This window comes from Marmota monax, unplaced genomic scaffold, assembly GCF_021218885.2.
Source record: "Marmota monax isolate L192 unplaced genomic scaffold, Marmota_monax_Labrador192_F-V1.1 WCK01_AAM20220418_F8-fsc00014, whole genome shotgun sequence".
Taxonomy (NCBI): domain Eukaryota; kingdom Metazoa; phylum Chordata; class Mammalia; order Rodentia; family Sciuridae; genus Marmota; species Marmota monax.
Genome location: NW_026695222.1, coordinates 341,655 through 353,674, shown reverse-complemented (window position 1 = coordinate 353,674; position 12,020 = coordinate 341,655). Strand labels below are relative to the sequence as shown.

Genomic DNA, 12,020 nt, shown 5'->3' with positions numbered 1-12,020 from the left:
TATGTATAACTAATTGGAACAAATTTTTTAAAAAGAACTCATACAACTTTAAAACAAAACAACAAACAAGATTTCTCCATAGATATACTAAAGAGACACTAAGCACATGAAAAGATACTTAAGATTATTTGCCATCAGGGGAATGAAAAGCAAAACTACAATAAGCTATAATTTCATAAACACTAAGATGCGTATAATCAAAAAGACAGATAAATGTTAGCAAGAATATGGAGAATCATAACCTCCATAATCTGCTCAAAAATTTAAACAGAATTACCATACAATTCCATTTCTAGGTATATACCTAAAAGAACTAAAAACATACCTGCACAAAATCTTGTACAAAGATGTTTATAGAATTATTCAAAGTAGCCAAAAAGTGGAAACAACCCAAATATTCATCAACTGAGGAAGCATGAACAAAATGTGGTATGTTCATATAATGGCATACTATTCATCAATTAAAAAAGAATGGGACTGGAGAGGCTCAGTGATAGAGCACTTTTGCCTCTGTGAGGCCATGGGTTTTATTCCCAGCACCATCCTTCCCAAAAAGAGAAGGAATGAAGTAATGATACATAGTCATGGATGAACCCTGAAAACATTATGTTACCTGAAAGAAGCCAGGTACAAAAGGACAACTAGTATATGAATCTATTTACTTCAAATGACAAGAAAAGGAAAATACATACATGCAGAAAGTAGATTAGCAGTTACAAGGAGGCATATTCTAAAGACTATAATGGGTACAGGATTTCTTTTGGAAGTGAAGAAATGTTCTGGAACTAGATAGTAGTGATGTGTGTACAGCTTTCTAAATACACTAAAAAACATTGGAATTTATAAAGTAAAAGGATGCATTTTATGGTATGTGAATTATATCTAAGTAAGAAAAAAACCAAACCAATAATCTATCCATACAATGGATACACTATATTTAAATTGTCCTTTTTAGTTATAACCATATTTTACACACACAATGATCATAAATAGGCTGATGTTCATTTAAAAAAAAACTAAAAAGAATTAAAATGCTGGTTTGCTGTAACTATAGGTGATCTCTTTTTAAATATTTTTGAATTTCCATATAATCTTTAATAACCACTGCCTTTTGTAAGTTGCGGGGAGGGGGAATCTTTATTTGCAACAAACAACAAAGTATTGATCTCCCAGGGCTATAATTAAAAATTCCTTAGCTTACAATTCAAAGATCTCACTCACATCGTCCCCAATACATCTTCCTTTTCCCTACAGAAGTGAAATAAGGACTCCCTCCTTCCGGAAACACGATGTCCTCTATTTTCAGACACCTCCAGCTCCTGCTTTTCACTCTCCACTCCAGCAGTTTCCTCTACTCAATCCCCTCCTTCTCATCCCCCTTAACAGTTAAATGTTAATGTCCCGCAGGACTCTAACCAGGCCTATACCCAGGGCTACTAGAACCCCACCCGCCCATCAGGACTAGAGCACAGGAATCCTCTAAGGTTTCTACCACTCTCTTGGGACTCCGAGACACCTCCAGCCTGAGAGTGCAAAGTGGGCAAAAGACTGCGAGAAGCCCGCAGTCTTCCGTGGACAGGCGCTGAGACCGCCAAGCAAGAGACCAGGCTGCAAAGGGACTGGAAAGGTACTGGCAAGGGCCCCACGCGCGAACGAGACTAGGGAATGAAGAACATCCTGGGCCCCCTCCGCTAGCCCAGGGCAGGGGGCGTCCTGCGCATCGGCCCCGCCAGCTCAGAGAGAGACGTCCCAGCGAGCCTGCGGGGCCCACACAGACAGCTGCGCGGCGCCGGCAGCGGCACGGACAGTGTGAGAAAGAGGGACACTCACCCGCGTCAGCCTAGAGCCCTCACTGCACCGGAAGTAGTCACCCGCCCGTTGCCAGGGTGAGGAAGCGGGAGTGACGTTCAGCCTTCCCATTGGTCGCTACCAGTACCACGTGGCCCGGAAGCAGCTGCACCACGCGCTGCTCTGATTCCGTCTTCTGGTCAACAGCGGCTCACCTGGCCTCAGAAGTGCGATCTGAGCTCCGCTTTGGGCCGCGTTTTTTTGAGGTGCGCAGGCGCCGTTCTGTACGTCTCTCCTGACTACGCTCCAAGATTAAAACTTGCAGGCCTGTGTGTGTGTGTGTGTGTGTGTGTGTATGTGAGTAGAGTGGTTATCTGATTAACTCTATGATAGGAAGTGAAATTAAACTGACCATCATTAATTGAGGTGTCACTTAAGAACTCCGTTTTTCCCCATTTTTGCAGCCTACTTATACAGTACGGGAAAGTAAAGTACCGCTGAATTGCGGATGAAAGGAGGGAGTCAACCTTGCCCTAGGGAAAGGAAGGGGTGGGTGGCCTTAATTTACTGTCTAGAGTCTAATACTAAGACTCAGTAACATTTGTATAATCCAATTAATGTTTCTTTGTAACTACAAGCATGAATGTTTTTAACATGTAGCCACCTTGAAGTTTGTCTTGGTGAAGCAGAGTTTGGAATGAGTGTTGGGACTGTCAGGCTGTGTCCTCCTGTTCCAAAGTGCTTGGGACTGCAAGTATTTTGGATTTCAGAATATTTTCATGTACATAATGAGACAATTTGGGATAGTACACAAATTTAAAGCCAAAATTCATTTATGTTTCATATATACCTTATGCATATATATATTATATATTACTTTAAATAATTTTATTCATAAAACAAAATTTCATAATGTGGAATAACTTACATGTGATGTCTTGTTGGTGTTCAAAAAAGTTAAGATTCTGAAACATTTCAGATTTCTGCTTTTTAGATAAGGGATGCCCAACATATACTTTTGTACGTGAGACCAGCAGCTTTAGCATCCTCTGTACTCTCACTAAAAAAAAAAAAAAAAAAAAAAAAAAAAAAATTCTTGGGCCCCATCTCAGACTTATCCAAATCAAAGATGTTGTGTCCTCCAAAAACCAAAAAAAAAATTAAAATTCTCTCTCTCTCTCTCTCTCTCTCTCTCTCTCTCTCTCTCTCTCTCTCTCTCTCCCCCCTCCCTCTCTCTCTGTCTCTCTCTCTAGGAAAAAAAAATAACTTTGGGTTTAGGACCCAATGATCTGTTTTAACAAGCTCTTTAGGTGATTCTGATGTACCCAAATTTTGAAAACTACTGAGCTAAACGGACTTCTGCTTAACCAAGTTATAGAAATGGGCTGGAGAAGGTGATACATACAGCTCCACTGAAGAGAGAGGAGAGACCAAGACTTTGATCCTTACACTGATCAAAAAGACACCAGGAAAGTAGTTTGGGACTGATATGGGAATGAGTCCCTGGAACTAATTTTCGTTCTGGTATTCCTAGATGAAAATATCTGCAAATTGTAAAGATTTCTCAACTACTAATAATCACAAAACTATATTTAATAATTTTTGTATTACCTGATGTTTTTCTGCTAATATTTTTCTCTATGAGCAATATATATATATATATATATATATATATATATATATATATAAAATAGTATATTGTGAAATTTATCAATAAAAACAAATTTATATTTCAAAGGGAATGTATTAAAATGGTTTAACTTTCAAAACAAAACAAAACAGTGTCCTCATACTTAAACCAAAAAAAAGATAGCAGGCACTGTGGAGGTTAACAGAAAGTCTTCTAGAGCCAAGAGAATCTGGGTTCATATCACAGTCCTGCCCCAGTTTTGTCCTCTTGAACACTTTTTCTGTGATTGAGTTTCTACATTTGTAAAGTGAGGATGATAATAGTATCTTTCAAAAAGTTGTGTGCAATAAATAAGTAAACATAAGAAGTACTTAGAAAAGTATTAGACCCTTAGTAGTATTTGTAATAGTTTGGATCTGTAATGTTCCCCAAAGGCTCTTGTGTTGAAGGGTTGGTCCCCAGCTTGTGGCACTATTGGAGCGGTATAGAAACTTAAGGAGGTGGAGCCTCATTGGAAGAAGTATCACTAGGGGTGTGCCCTTAAAAGATGTATTGAGACCTTGGCTGCTCCTTCCTCCTCCTCCTTCTCTCTCTCTCTCTCTCTCTCTCTCTCTCTCTGTGTGTGTGTGTGTGTGTGTGTCTTTCTGTGCCTCTCTCTCTTCCTGGACACCATAAGGTGAGCAGTTTTTCTTCACCAGGCCTTTCTGCCATAATATACTGTCCTCCAGAGGCCCAGAAACAGTGCCATATGACCATGGACTGAAACCTATGAGACTGTGAGCTAAAATAAATCTTTCCTCCTTTAAGTTGATTTTCTCAAGTATTTCATCACAGAAAGCTAACATAGTAATCAATTAATGTTACTTTTAAAAGACAAAATCTCCATTAATTCATTACCATGAAATGTGTAAAGAATCAAACTTCTTCTCAAATAAATGGCACACAAATATTTAATTTAAAAAATGTCCAGTTCTGGGAATAATTATTATTAAAATTGGGAAAATAAATTATCACTGTATTATTGGGAGGTGGATTCTGTATAAAATGTGGATTTATTCATTCAACAGATAATTAGACATTACACAAAATCGAGAGGTGCTGGAAAAATGAAAGTTTGAAAAGAGGATTGGAGGATAAAAAACATAGTCAATCCTGGAAGCCAAGCACACAGCCCCAAGATGGGACCACTAAGGTACAGGTATACCAGCCACAGGTGTACATATATAAAGACAAAAGAGGCAAAACTTGTCCTCAAGTACGGAGTTAGATGAAAGACATACTATCTACATAAATATATAATGCAGCCATTCTCAAAGGGTGGGCCAGAGTTGAGTATGAATCCCCAGATCATTTCAAGAGATCTTTGGTGATAAATTTACATTTTAAAATACTAATATGCTCATTTACCTTTTTTGTTCTCTCATGAAAGTAAAATGTTCAAAAAGTTCATAGATAGGAGTTCAAATTTCATATTGCAGCTAACCTTTGAGAAACTGACATTCGACAAGTTTTACTATGTCAAACAAGAATATTCAAAGTTATCCAATAAAGCTGTTAAAATACTCCTTCCTTTTCCACTTATAATTGTGAGAATGAGATTTCTTTATACTTCAACCAGCACAACATATCACATCAAATTGAATGCAGAAGCTGAAATGAATCCAGCTGGTTTCTTTAAGTGAATTTGCATAATGCAAAAAAATAACACTTCTCTCACATTTTGTTTTGGGTAAAATATATTTATTCTTCATTAAAATATATTATTTATGTTAGCATGTAATTGTCTCTTATATTTAATTTTTTTTACATTTCTGCTTTGAATATAATAAATATTGGTAGGAATAACCCACATAACAAAAGCATTGCCATACTCTCTTATTTTTTTAGGAGTATGAAGGTGTCCTGACACATGACAACTAAATGCAATAGGTTATCCTGGATTGGATTGTGGCTGAGGGAAAAAAAATGGTATAGAAGATTATTGAAGCATTTGGTATAATTTGAATGTAGATTGCATATTAGATAAGAACACTGAATCAGTGTTCAATTTCCTAATTTTGTTGAGTACATAGTACTTGATTATAAAAATGTCCTTTTTCTTTGCAATTATATTTTTAAAAGTTTAAAAGGGGAAAATTCTGTAATACATTCCCTTATGATTTTATAGTGGAGACAAAAATGATAAAGCAAATGTGACACATTAGCAATTGGTGATTTGGGCTGAAGGTTCTATGGGAATTTTTCTTAATGATCTTGCAAATTTGTGTGTGTGAATTTAGTAAAGATTAAAATTGGGTGGTGTGCATTGACACATACCTGTAATCCCCACTACTTGGGAGGCTAAGGCAAGGAAAATTACAAGTTCAAAGCCAGCTTGGGCATCTTAGTGAGACCCTATATCAAAATAAAATAAAATAAAATAAAAAGGGCTAGAGAGATAGCTTGTTGATAGAGCACTTTCCTAGCATTTGTGAAGCCCTGGGTTCAGTCCCTAGTACCCTTACCCCCCAAAGAAAATAACTAATTAAAAAGGACTTAGGGCTTGGGATGTAGCTCAGTTATGGAGTGCTTGCCTAGAATGCATGAGCCCCTAGTTCAATCCATAAACACACACACACACACACACACACACACGTCTTGAGACCAAAATGTTGGAAAAACATTGTAGTCACCCCCATTCATACGTAGCCTGGATTCCTAGTTTTATGAGGTAACGTGGAGGTTTTTTGTTTTGTTTCCCTGCTATTAACTTCAGGAAGGGAGAAATGGGGAAATTTATTGCATAGTAAATAGTAACAAGTTATTATTTAGCAATAGTAACTGAAGCAGATTTTGTTACCTAGAAGTGAGATGAATATCATAACAAAATAACAAAGTGAAGGATGTAACTTCAGCTTTAGGACCAGGTGAAGTAGCAAGGATGCCAAGGGAACCTAAAGGAGCATCTTAGCAGAAGTCTCAAAGGCATTCAGGAGGCTGTCGATGAGGGATTAAAGAGAGCTAAGCTAGAAACTGGAGGAAAATACCCTTGTTATGTAATACCAGAAAGTCTGACCCAGGCTTCTGAGGGACAGGGAGTAAACAAAAACCATTCCTATTGTCACTTTTCTGAATTACCCCCAGAATCCATGAGCATTAACAAAAAAGGGAGGGGGTTCCTTTGTGCCATTACATTGGGATTATTTTCTTACACAGCAATATTAATAGGCACAGACAGGAATGAAAGAAAAATGAAAGGATTTTAAACAAATACATATCTCCATTTCTGCTGAGAGCCATTGCCAAGTAGGAATGACACATGGCAATTTCTTTGTCAGCCTACCCAATGTTGCTTAGAGGAAGGACTCTCCATATTGACCCAGGTCATTTGCAGTGACATTGCATGTAAGGTGACCTTGCTCAAGGACCAGGGCGGATCCAGGTTTAGGGTGTATCCTGCTGGGATTAGGGAGTATCCCGCTCCTTGGGTTTAGGGCGGTTCCAGGTGTAAGGTGTACCCTGCTGGGAATAGGGCGTACTCTGCTGGGAATAGGGCGTATCCTGCTGCCTCAGGCACGCCCGCTCCTTGAGTTCCCCTTGAGTTCTCACTGGATTCAGAGAGTATTTGGGATTTTGCCCAGAATGTGATTTTGGCCCAGCACGTGTGTGTAAGTGCCAGTGACAGTTCGAGAATAAAGAGTTGCTGTTTGAATCTACAAGGTGTTTGGTGGCTCGTGATTTTGTGCCCAGCCAGACTGCGGCACATTTCTTTCTTTTTTTTTTTTTTCTTTTTCTCTTGCAGTACTGGGGATTGAACTCAGGGTCACTTTACCACTGAGTTACATCCTCATCCCTTTTTTTTCTTTTAATATTTAGTTTTTTAGTTGTAGTTGAACACAATACTTTTATTTTACTTATTTATTTTTATGTGGTACTGAGGATCGAACCCAGGGCCTCACACGTGCTAGGCAAGCACTCTACCACTGAGCCACAACCCCAGACCCACATCCTCATCCCTTTTTATTTTTATTTTAAGATGGTCTTGCTAAGTTTCCCAGGCTGGCCTCAAACTTGGATTCTCCAACCTCAGCCTCCTGAGTCACTAGGGTTATGCCACCCTGTCTGGCTTCCCTTCCATTTCTTGGACAACATCATAACCAACTGTGTTCTCAGAATTTATCTACATTTTAATAATCACCTCCCAATGCTGCTCTGCACACTTGCCATCCTCTGATGGCTTAATATGGTTAAGTAACAAAATTCTATCTAACCCCCATTCAGACTCAATTTTCAAATTTCTAACCTGTGTTAGATGCACTATATCTGGGTCTTATGAAATTAGGAATGAACAGTTATCTATCTAATCAACTCACTCAAAATATTAAATATGAAAGGTCTCTACTAGCAAATATCACTCAGGAAATATCTTGTTATCTCCCCCCTTCTTGTTGTCACTTAGTAGGCAGCTGAAAAAATTGCTTACCTTATCTCCAATAATGTCTAGGCTGGATATAGTGGCATACATGTATAGCCCCAGCAACTTAGGAGGCTGAGACAGGAAGATTGTGATTCCAATGCTTGCCCAGGCAACATAGTGAGACCCTGTCTCAAAATAAAAATTTTAAAAAGTTCTGAGGATGTAATTAGTGGCAGAGCACCACTGGGTTCAATCCCCATTACCACAAATGATGATGCTAATTATGATGGTGATGATGTCATCTGCTGCATCTCCATCCTTGTACCCTTGATCAGCCCCCTCTGTAATAGTTCTCTGGGAACCTCCATCCAGGTATTATATCCTGGAAAACACTATTTCAGTTAGCCTTCTGTATTTTTTCTAGCATTTATACTGTGTTAGATATTGTAAGTTATTTAAAGATGATTTAAAGTATACAGGAAGATGTGCACAGGTTAAATGCAAAAAGTATACCATTTTACATAAGGGACCTGAGCATCCTCAGATTTTTTTTTTATCTGATGGGGATAGGGGCACAATCCTGAAAGCAGTCTCTTAACACTATGTTAACATTTGTGCCAGAAATCCTACAAGATGATAGCATGGTATATTTGTTTTCAGTTACTGCATAACAAGTAACCACAAACTTAGTTGCTTAAAACAACACAAATTTCATCTTTCACAATTTGTGTGTGCATCTGTGTGTGTCTGTGTGTGTTTACTGGAAATTAATCGTAGGGGGACTCTACCACTGAACCTGCCCTTTTTATTTTGAGACAGGGTCTTGCTAAATTGCCCAGACTGGCTTCAAACTTGCCTTCCTCTTGCTGCAGCCTCCCAAGTAGGATTTCAGGTATGCACCACCACACTGGCTCATCTTTCACAATTTCTATGGGTCAACTATCCAGGTCTCTGCTCAGATCTTATAAGGCTGAAATTGGGGTATCAGGTAGGGCCACTGTTTCATGGGAATGCTCAGAGTCATTCGCCAGGCTGATGCAAGTAGTTGGTAGAATTCAGTCCCTTGCAGCTGTAGAACTCCTAGCAGCTTTGATCATCTTGAAGGTCAGCAGGCAAAAGCCTCTCTGACTTTTCTGCCTTCCAAGGGACTCACCTGATTAAGTCAGTCCCCATAGTATAAATTTCCCTTTTGATAAACATAAAGTTAATGATTAGTAGCCAAGTTTCAGGAGTGATATGTATTATGTTCAAGGGGAGAAGATCATGCAGGGTATATATAACCATCAAGGGTGGCAATTATCTTAGAACTTTACCTACTAAATGGATGAAAGAAAATTTCAACAATAGATGGACTACAACAATCCTATAAGCAAACCTATGTTAAACAGATGTTATCTTGGCTGCCCAGCATGAAAGCCTCCTTATTCTGTTAAGGGAACCACACTTCACTTTCATTGACTGCCTCATTATTTGCATGCAGTGTTAGCAAGACTGTCAGGTTGCTCCACATTTGCCTTACCAAGGGGTGGACAAGTGATTCATGCTAAGCCAAAGCTACTCCTTGCCAGAATTAGAATCTTGATAGGAATAACAAAAAGGATAAAAGCAGTTGATATTCATCCAACATAGCTACCAGATTCCCTTTGCTTTTCCAGTACTTGCCTTTTTCCAAAGTTTTCTTTAGTTTTTCTTTCAATTATATAAACTATTCCCTGTTCTTCCAACAAATTCCTTTCTTTTTCTGTAATTTGTAAAACTTTTAGTGGGAGAAATAAACCAAAGATTACTTGACTCCCACTTCAAGCCTTGATGATAACAAATGCATAGTCCTCAGAGTCCTAACAAAGACTGATAAGGCCAAAGATGGCCTTGACTGGCTGGCTGTCACATATTTGTCTGACTGTCATCGCCCCTCATTCATAGGGCAATACAAGTGAGTTTCCTGAGCAGCAACTGTCTTGCCTGTTTGTGATTTAACTTAGCATCTTTCTTTGCATCCTTATCACTTAACTTTTTATTGTACTATTTAAATAGTGCCACCTTTTCTCATAAAATAAGACTTTCTCATAAAAGGAGTGATTAAATGAGCCTGACTAAACCAGAAGCAATGTCAGCATTTTACTGCCTTTACCCTTTCAATCAAGCCCCTTCTGTCTCTTTCTCTAGTGCTCTCCCTGCTTTATCTCTGTCAGTAGAATGTAACCCCAGCTAACTGTTTATAATTTTTCCCACTTATTTTGATTGTTGATCAATGAGGACAGGGATCTAATTATATATTTTTTAACTGATGTTAAACCATAAATACAGAAAAGTTCATCTTGATGACACTTTAATAAAGTAAACATACACAGTAGATAGTTACTTCTCAGATCAAATTAAGAAATTATTACTTCACCCCAGGGTAATCTTGACTCTGACACAATACATCCATTTTCTCTGGCTTTAAACTTCATATAAACAAAATTTTATAATATGAACTCATGTTCATCAATATCATGCTTTGAGATTAGTCCATATTGTGGGTTCATTCTTATTCTTTGTGGTACATCATTGTGACTATTTATTCTCTACATTTAGGTGTTATCCAGTTTCGAGGTTGTTATGATTTGAATTGTGTCTCCCAGTAAAATATGTTGGTGTCCTACCCCCAGGTTCCTGTGACAAGGACAGAGTCTTTGCAGATATAATCAAGTTAAAATGAGGTCATCAGATTGGGCCTACAATTCAATATGACTAATGTTCATATAAGAAGAAGGAAATTTGGACACAGACACATAGAGAACACTATGTGACAACAGAGGCAAGGACTGGAATGAAGCAGGTAATCCAAGGAATTCCAGGGATATACAACCACCACCAGAAACTAGGAAGAGACTCTTGATTTGTGACTCTACTGATACCTTGAATTTAGACCCTGCCCCCCAGAACTATGACAGAATAAATTTCTCTTATTTTAAACCATTCAGTGTGTATCATAACAGCCTTAACAAACTAATATAGGGCTATTATATAGTGCTGCTGTGAATATTCTAGAGCATGTCTTTTGCTATTCCTATGTATACATTCTGTATACTCAATTCTAGAGGTTGACTAAGCTCAGGTGAGCAGTGTTGTCTTAGGGTCTCTCATGAGCATTTCTAGTTATATGGCAGCTGGGTTTGAAGTCCCCCCAAAGATTTCTTCACTAACATGTTTGAAGCCTGAGCTAGAATAGCTAGAAAATTGGGGGGTTGGTTGGGCATATCTCCCCCTCCCCATCTCTCCCTCCCTCCCCATGCAGACTCTTCATATGACTTGGGCTTCCTCATAATCTGGAGGCCAAGCATAGTTGGACTTCTTACATGGCAGCTGACTTTTCCCAACATGAGCATTCTAAGAAAAAATAATTGAAAATTGACAGTTTTCTTAAAATGGACTGAAAATTTGCAGTGTCACTCATACCACATGAAATTCAAGTCAAAGACCAACTTAGATTTAAAGGGATGAAAAAGGTGCCCACCTGTTGATGGGAGGAGTAGCATGGATCTACAGGGAGGAAAGAATCAATAGTGATATTCTTAGAGACAAACTGCCATACTCAATAAGGGTTTAACAGTTGCATGTTGTTGGGTGTGGTAGCACATGCCTGTAATTCCAGTGACTTGGGAGGTGGAGGCAGGAGGATTGCAAGTTTGAAGCCAGCCTCAGAAATTTAGCAAGACCCTATCTCAAAAAAAGTAAAAAGTACTGGAGATGTAGCTTAGTGGTAAAGCATACCTGGGTGCAATTCCAGTATTTTAAAAAAATGTTACATATGACCAAGATCCCTTTGATTAAGTATAAAGAAAAATATGATCTTATTAAAAAGATGTGGGTAGCTTACAAAATCAAAGGGAAAACTCACAGAAAAGATAGGAGTCAGAGAAGTTCAAGCTATGCAGCTCATACTAATGGACAGGCTTTTCAAGAAAAAACATCAGGATTAATCAGCTTAATCTGTTTCTGGTACTTGTCTCACTGCTCAAGATTCAAATTCTAAGGTGAAAATATTTACAGCATAAGTTGGATAACGTGTTCAAATCTCATCCAAAAGAACATAATCCCAATAAAACTGCATAAAATGGGAGAAGATCATTTAGAGACTTTCCAAGAGCAAGAACTATAATGCTAGGCTGCATAGGCAGAAAACACTTATTTTCCAGGATGTTCTGTGTGTAAATTTGCCTA

The 12,020-nt window shown here is 38.4% G+C and overlaps 1 protein-coding gene and 1 long non-coding RNA gene across 6 annotated transcripts in view; one reads left to right on the top strand and one right to left on the bottom strand.

The window, feature by feature from the left end:
* Positions 1-1,889, bottom strand: part of Tasp1 (taspase 1) — a 292,780-nt gene extending 290,891 nt beyond the window's left edge. Inside the window, exon 1 of one of the 4 annotated variants that reach the window (XR_009225849.1) lies at positions 1,222-1,792. The gene's annotated coding sequence lies outside the window, so the exon portion shown is untranslated. Of the gene's footprint in view, positions 1-1,221; positions 1,794-1,830 lie in introns of those variants that run through there. The other 3 variants (XM_046433599.2, XM_058575633.1, XM_046433600.2) reach the window with 3 other exon arrangements.
* Positions 1,890-1,965: 76 nt separating this feature from the next.
* Positions 1,966-10,775, top strand: LOC124085668 (uncharacterized). Of its 2 annotated transcripts, XR_006849509.1 has the most exons (5): positions 1,979-2,054; positions 4,117-4,194; positions 4,486-4,610; positions 8,634-8,706; positions 10,466-10,775. It is a non-coding gene; the product is annotated as an uncharacterized LOC124085668 (long non-coding RNA). The 2 variants fall into 2 exon arrangements; XR_006849508.2 differs by lacking the exon at positions 4,117-4,194 and having other exon boundaries at positions 1,966-2,054.
* The last annotated feature ends 1,245 nt before the right edge of the window (positions 10,776-12,020 follow it).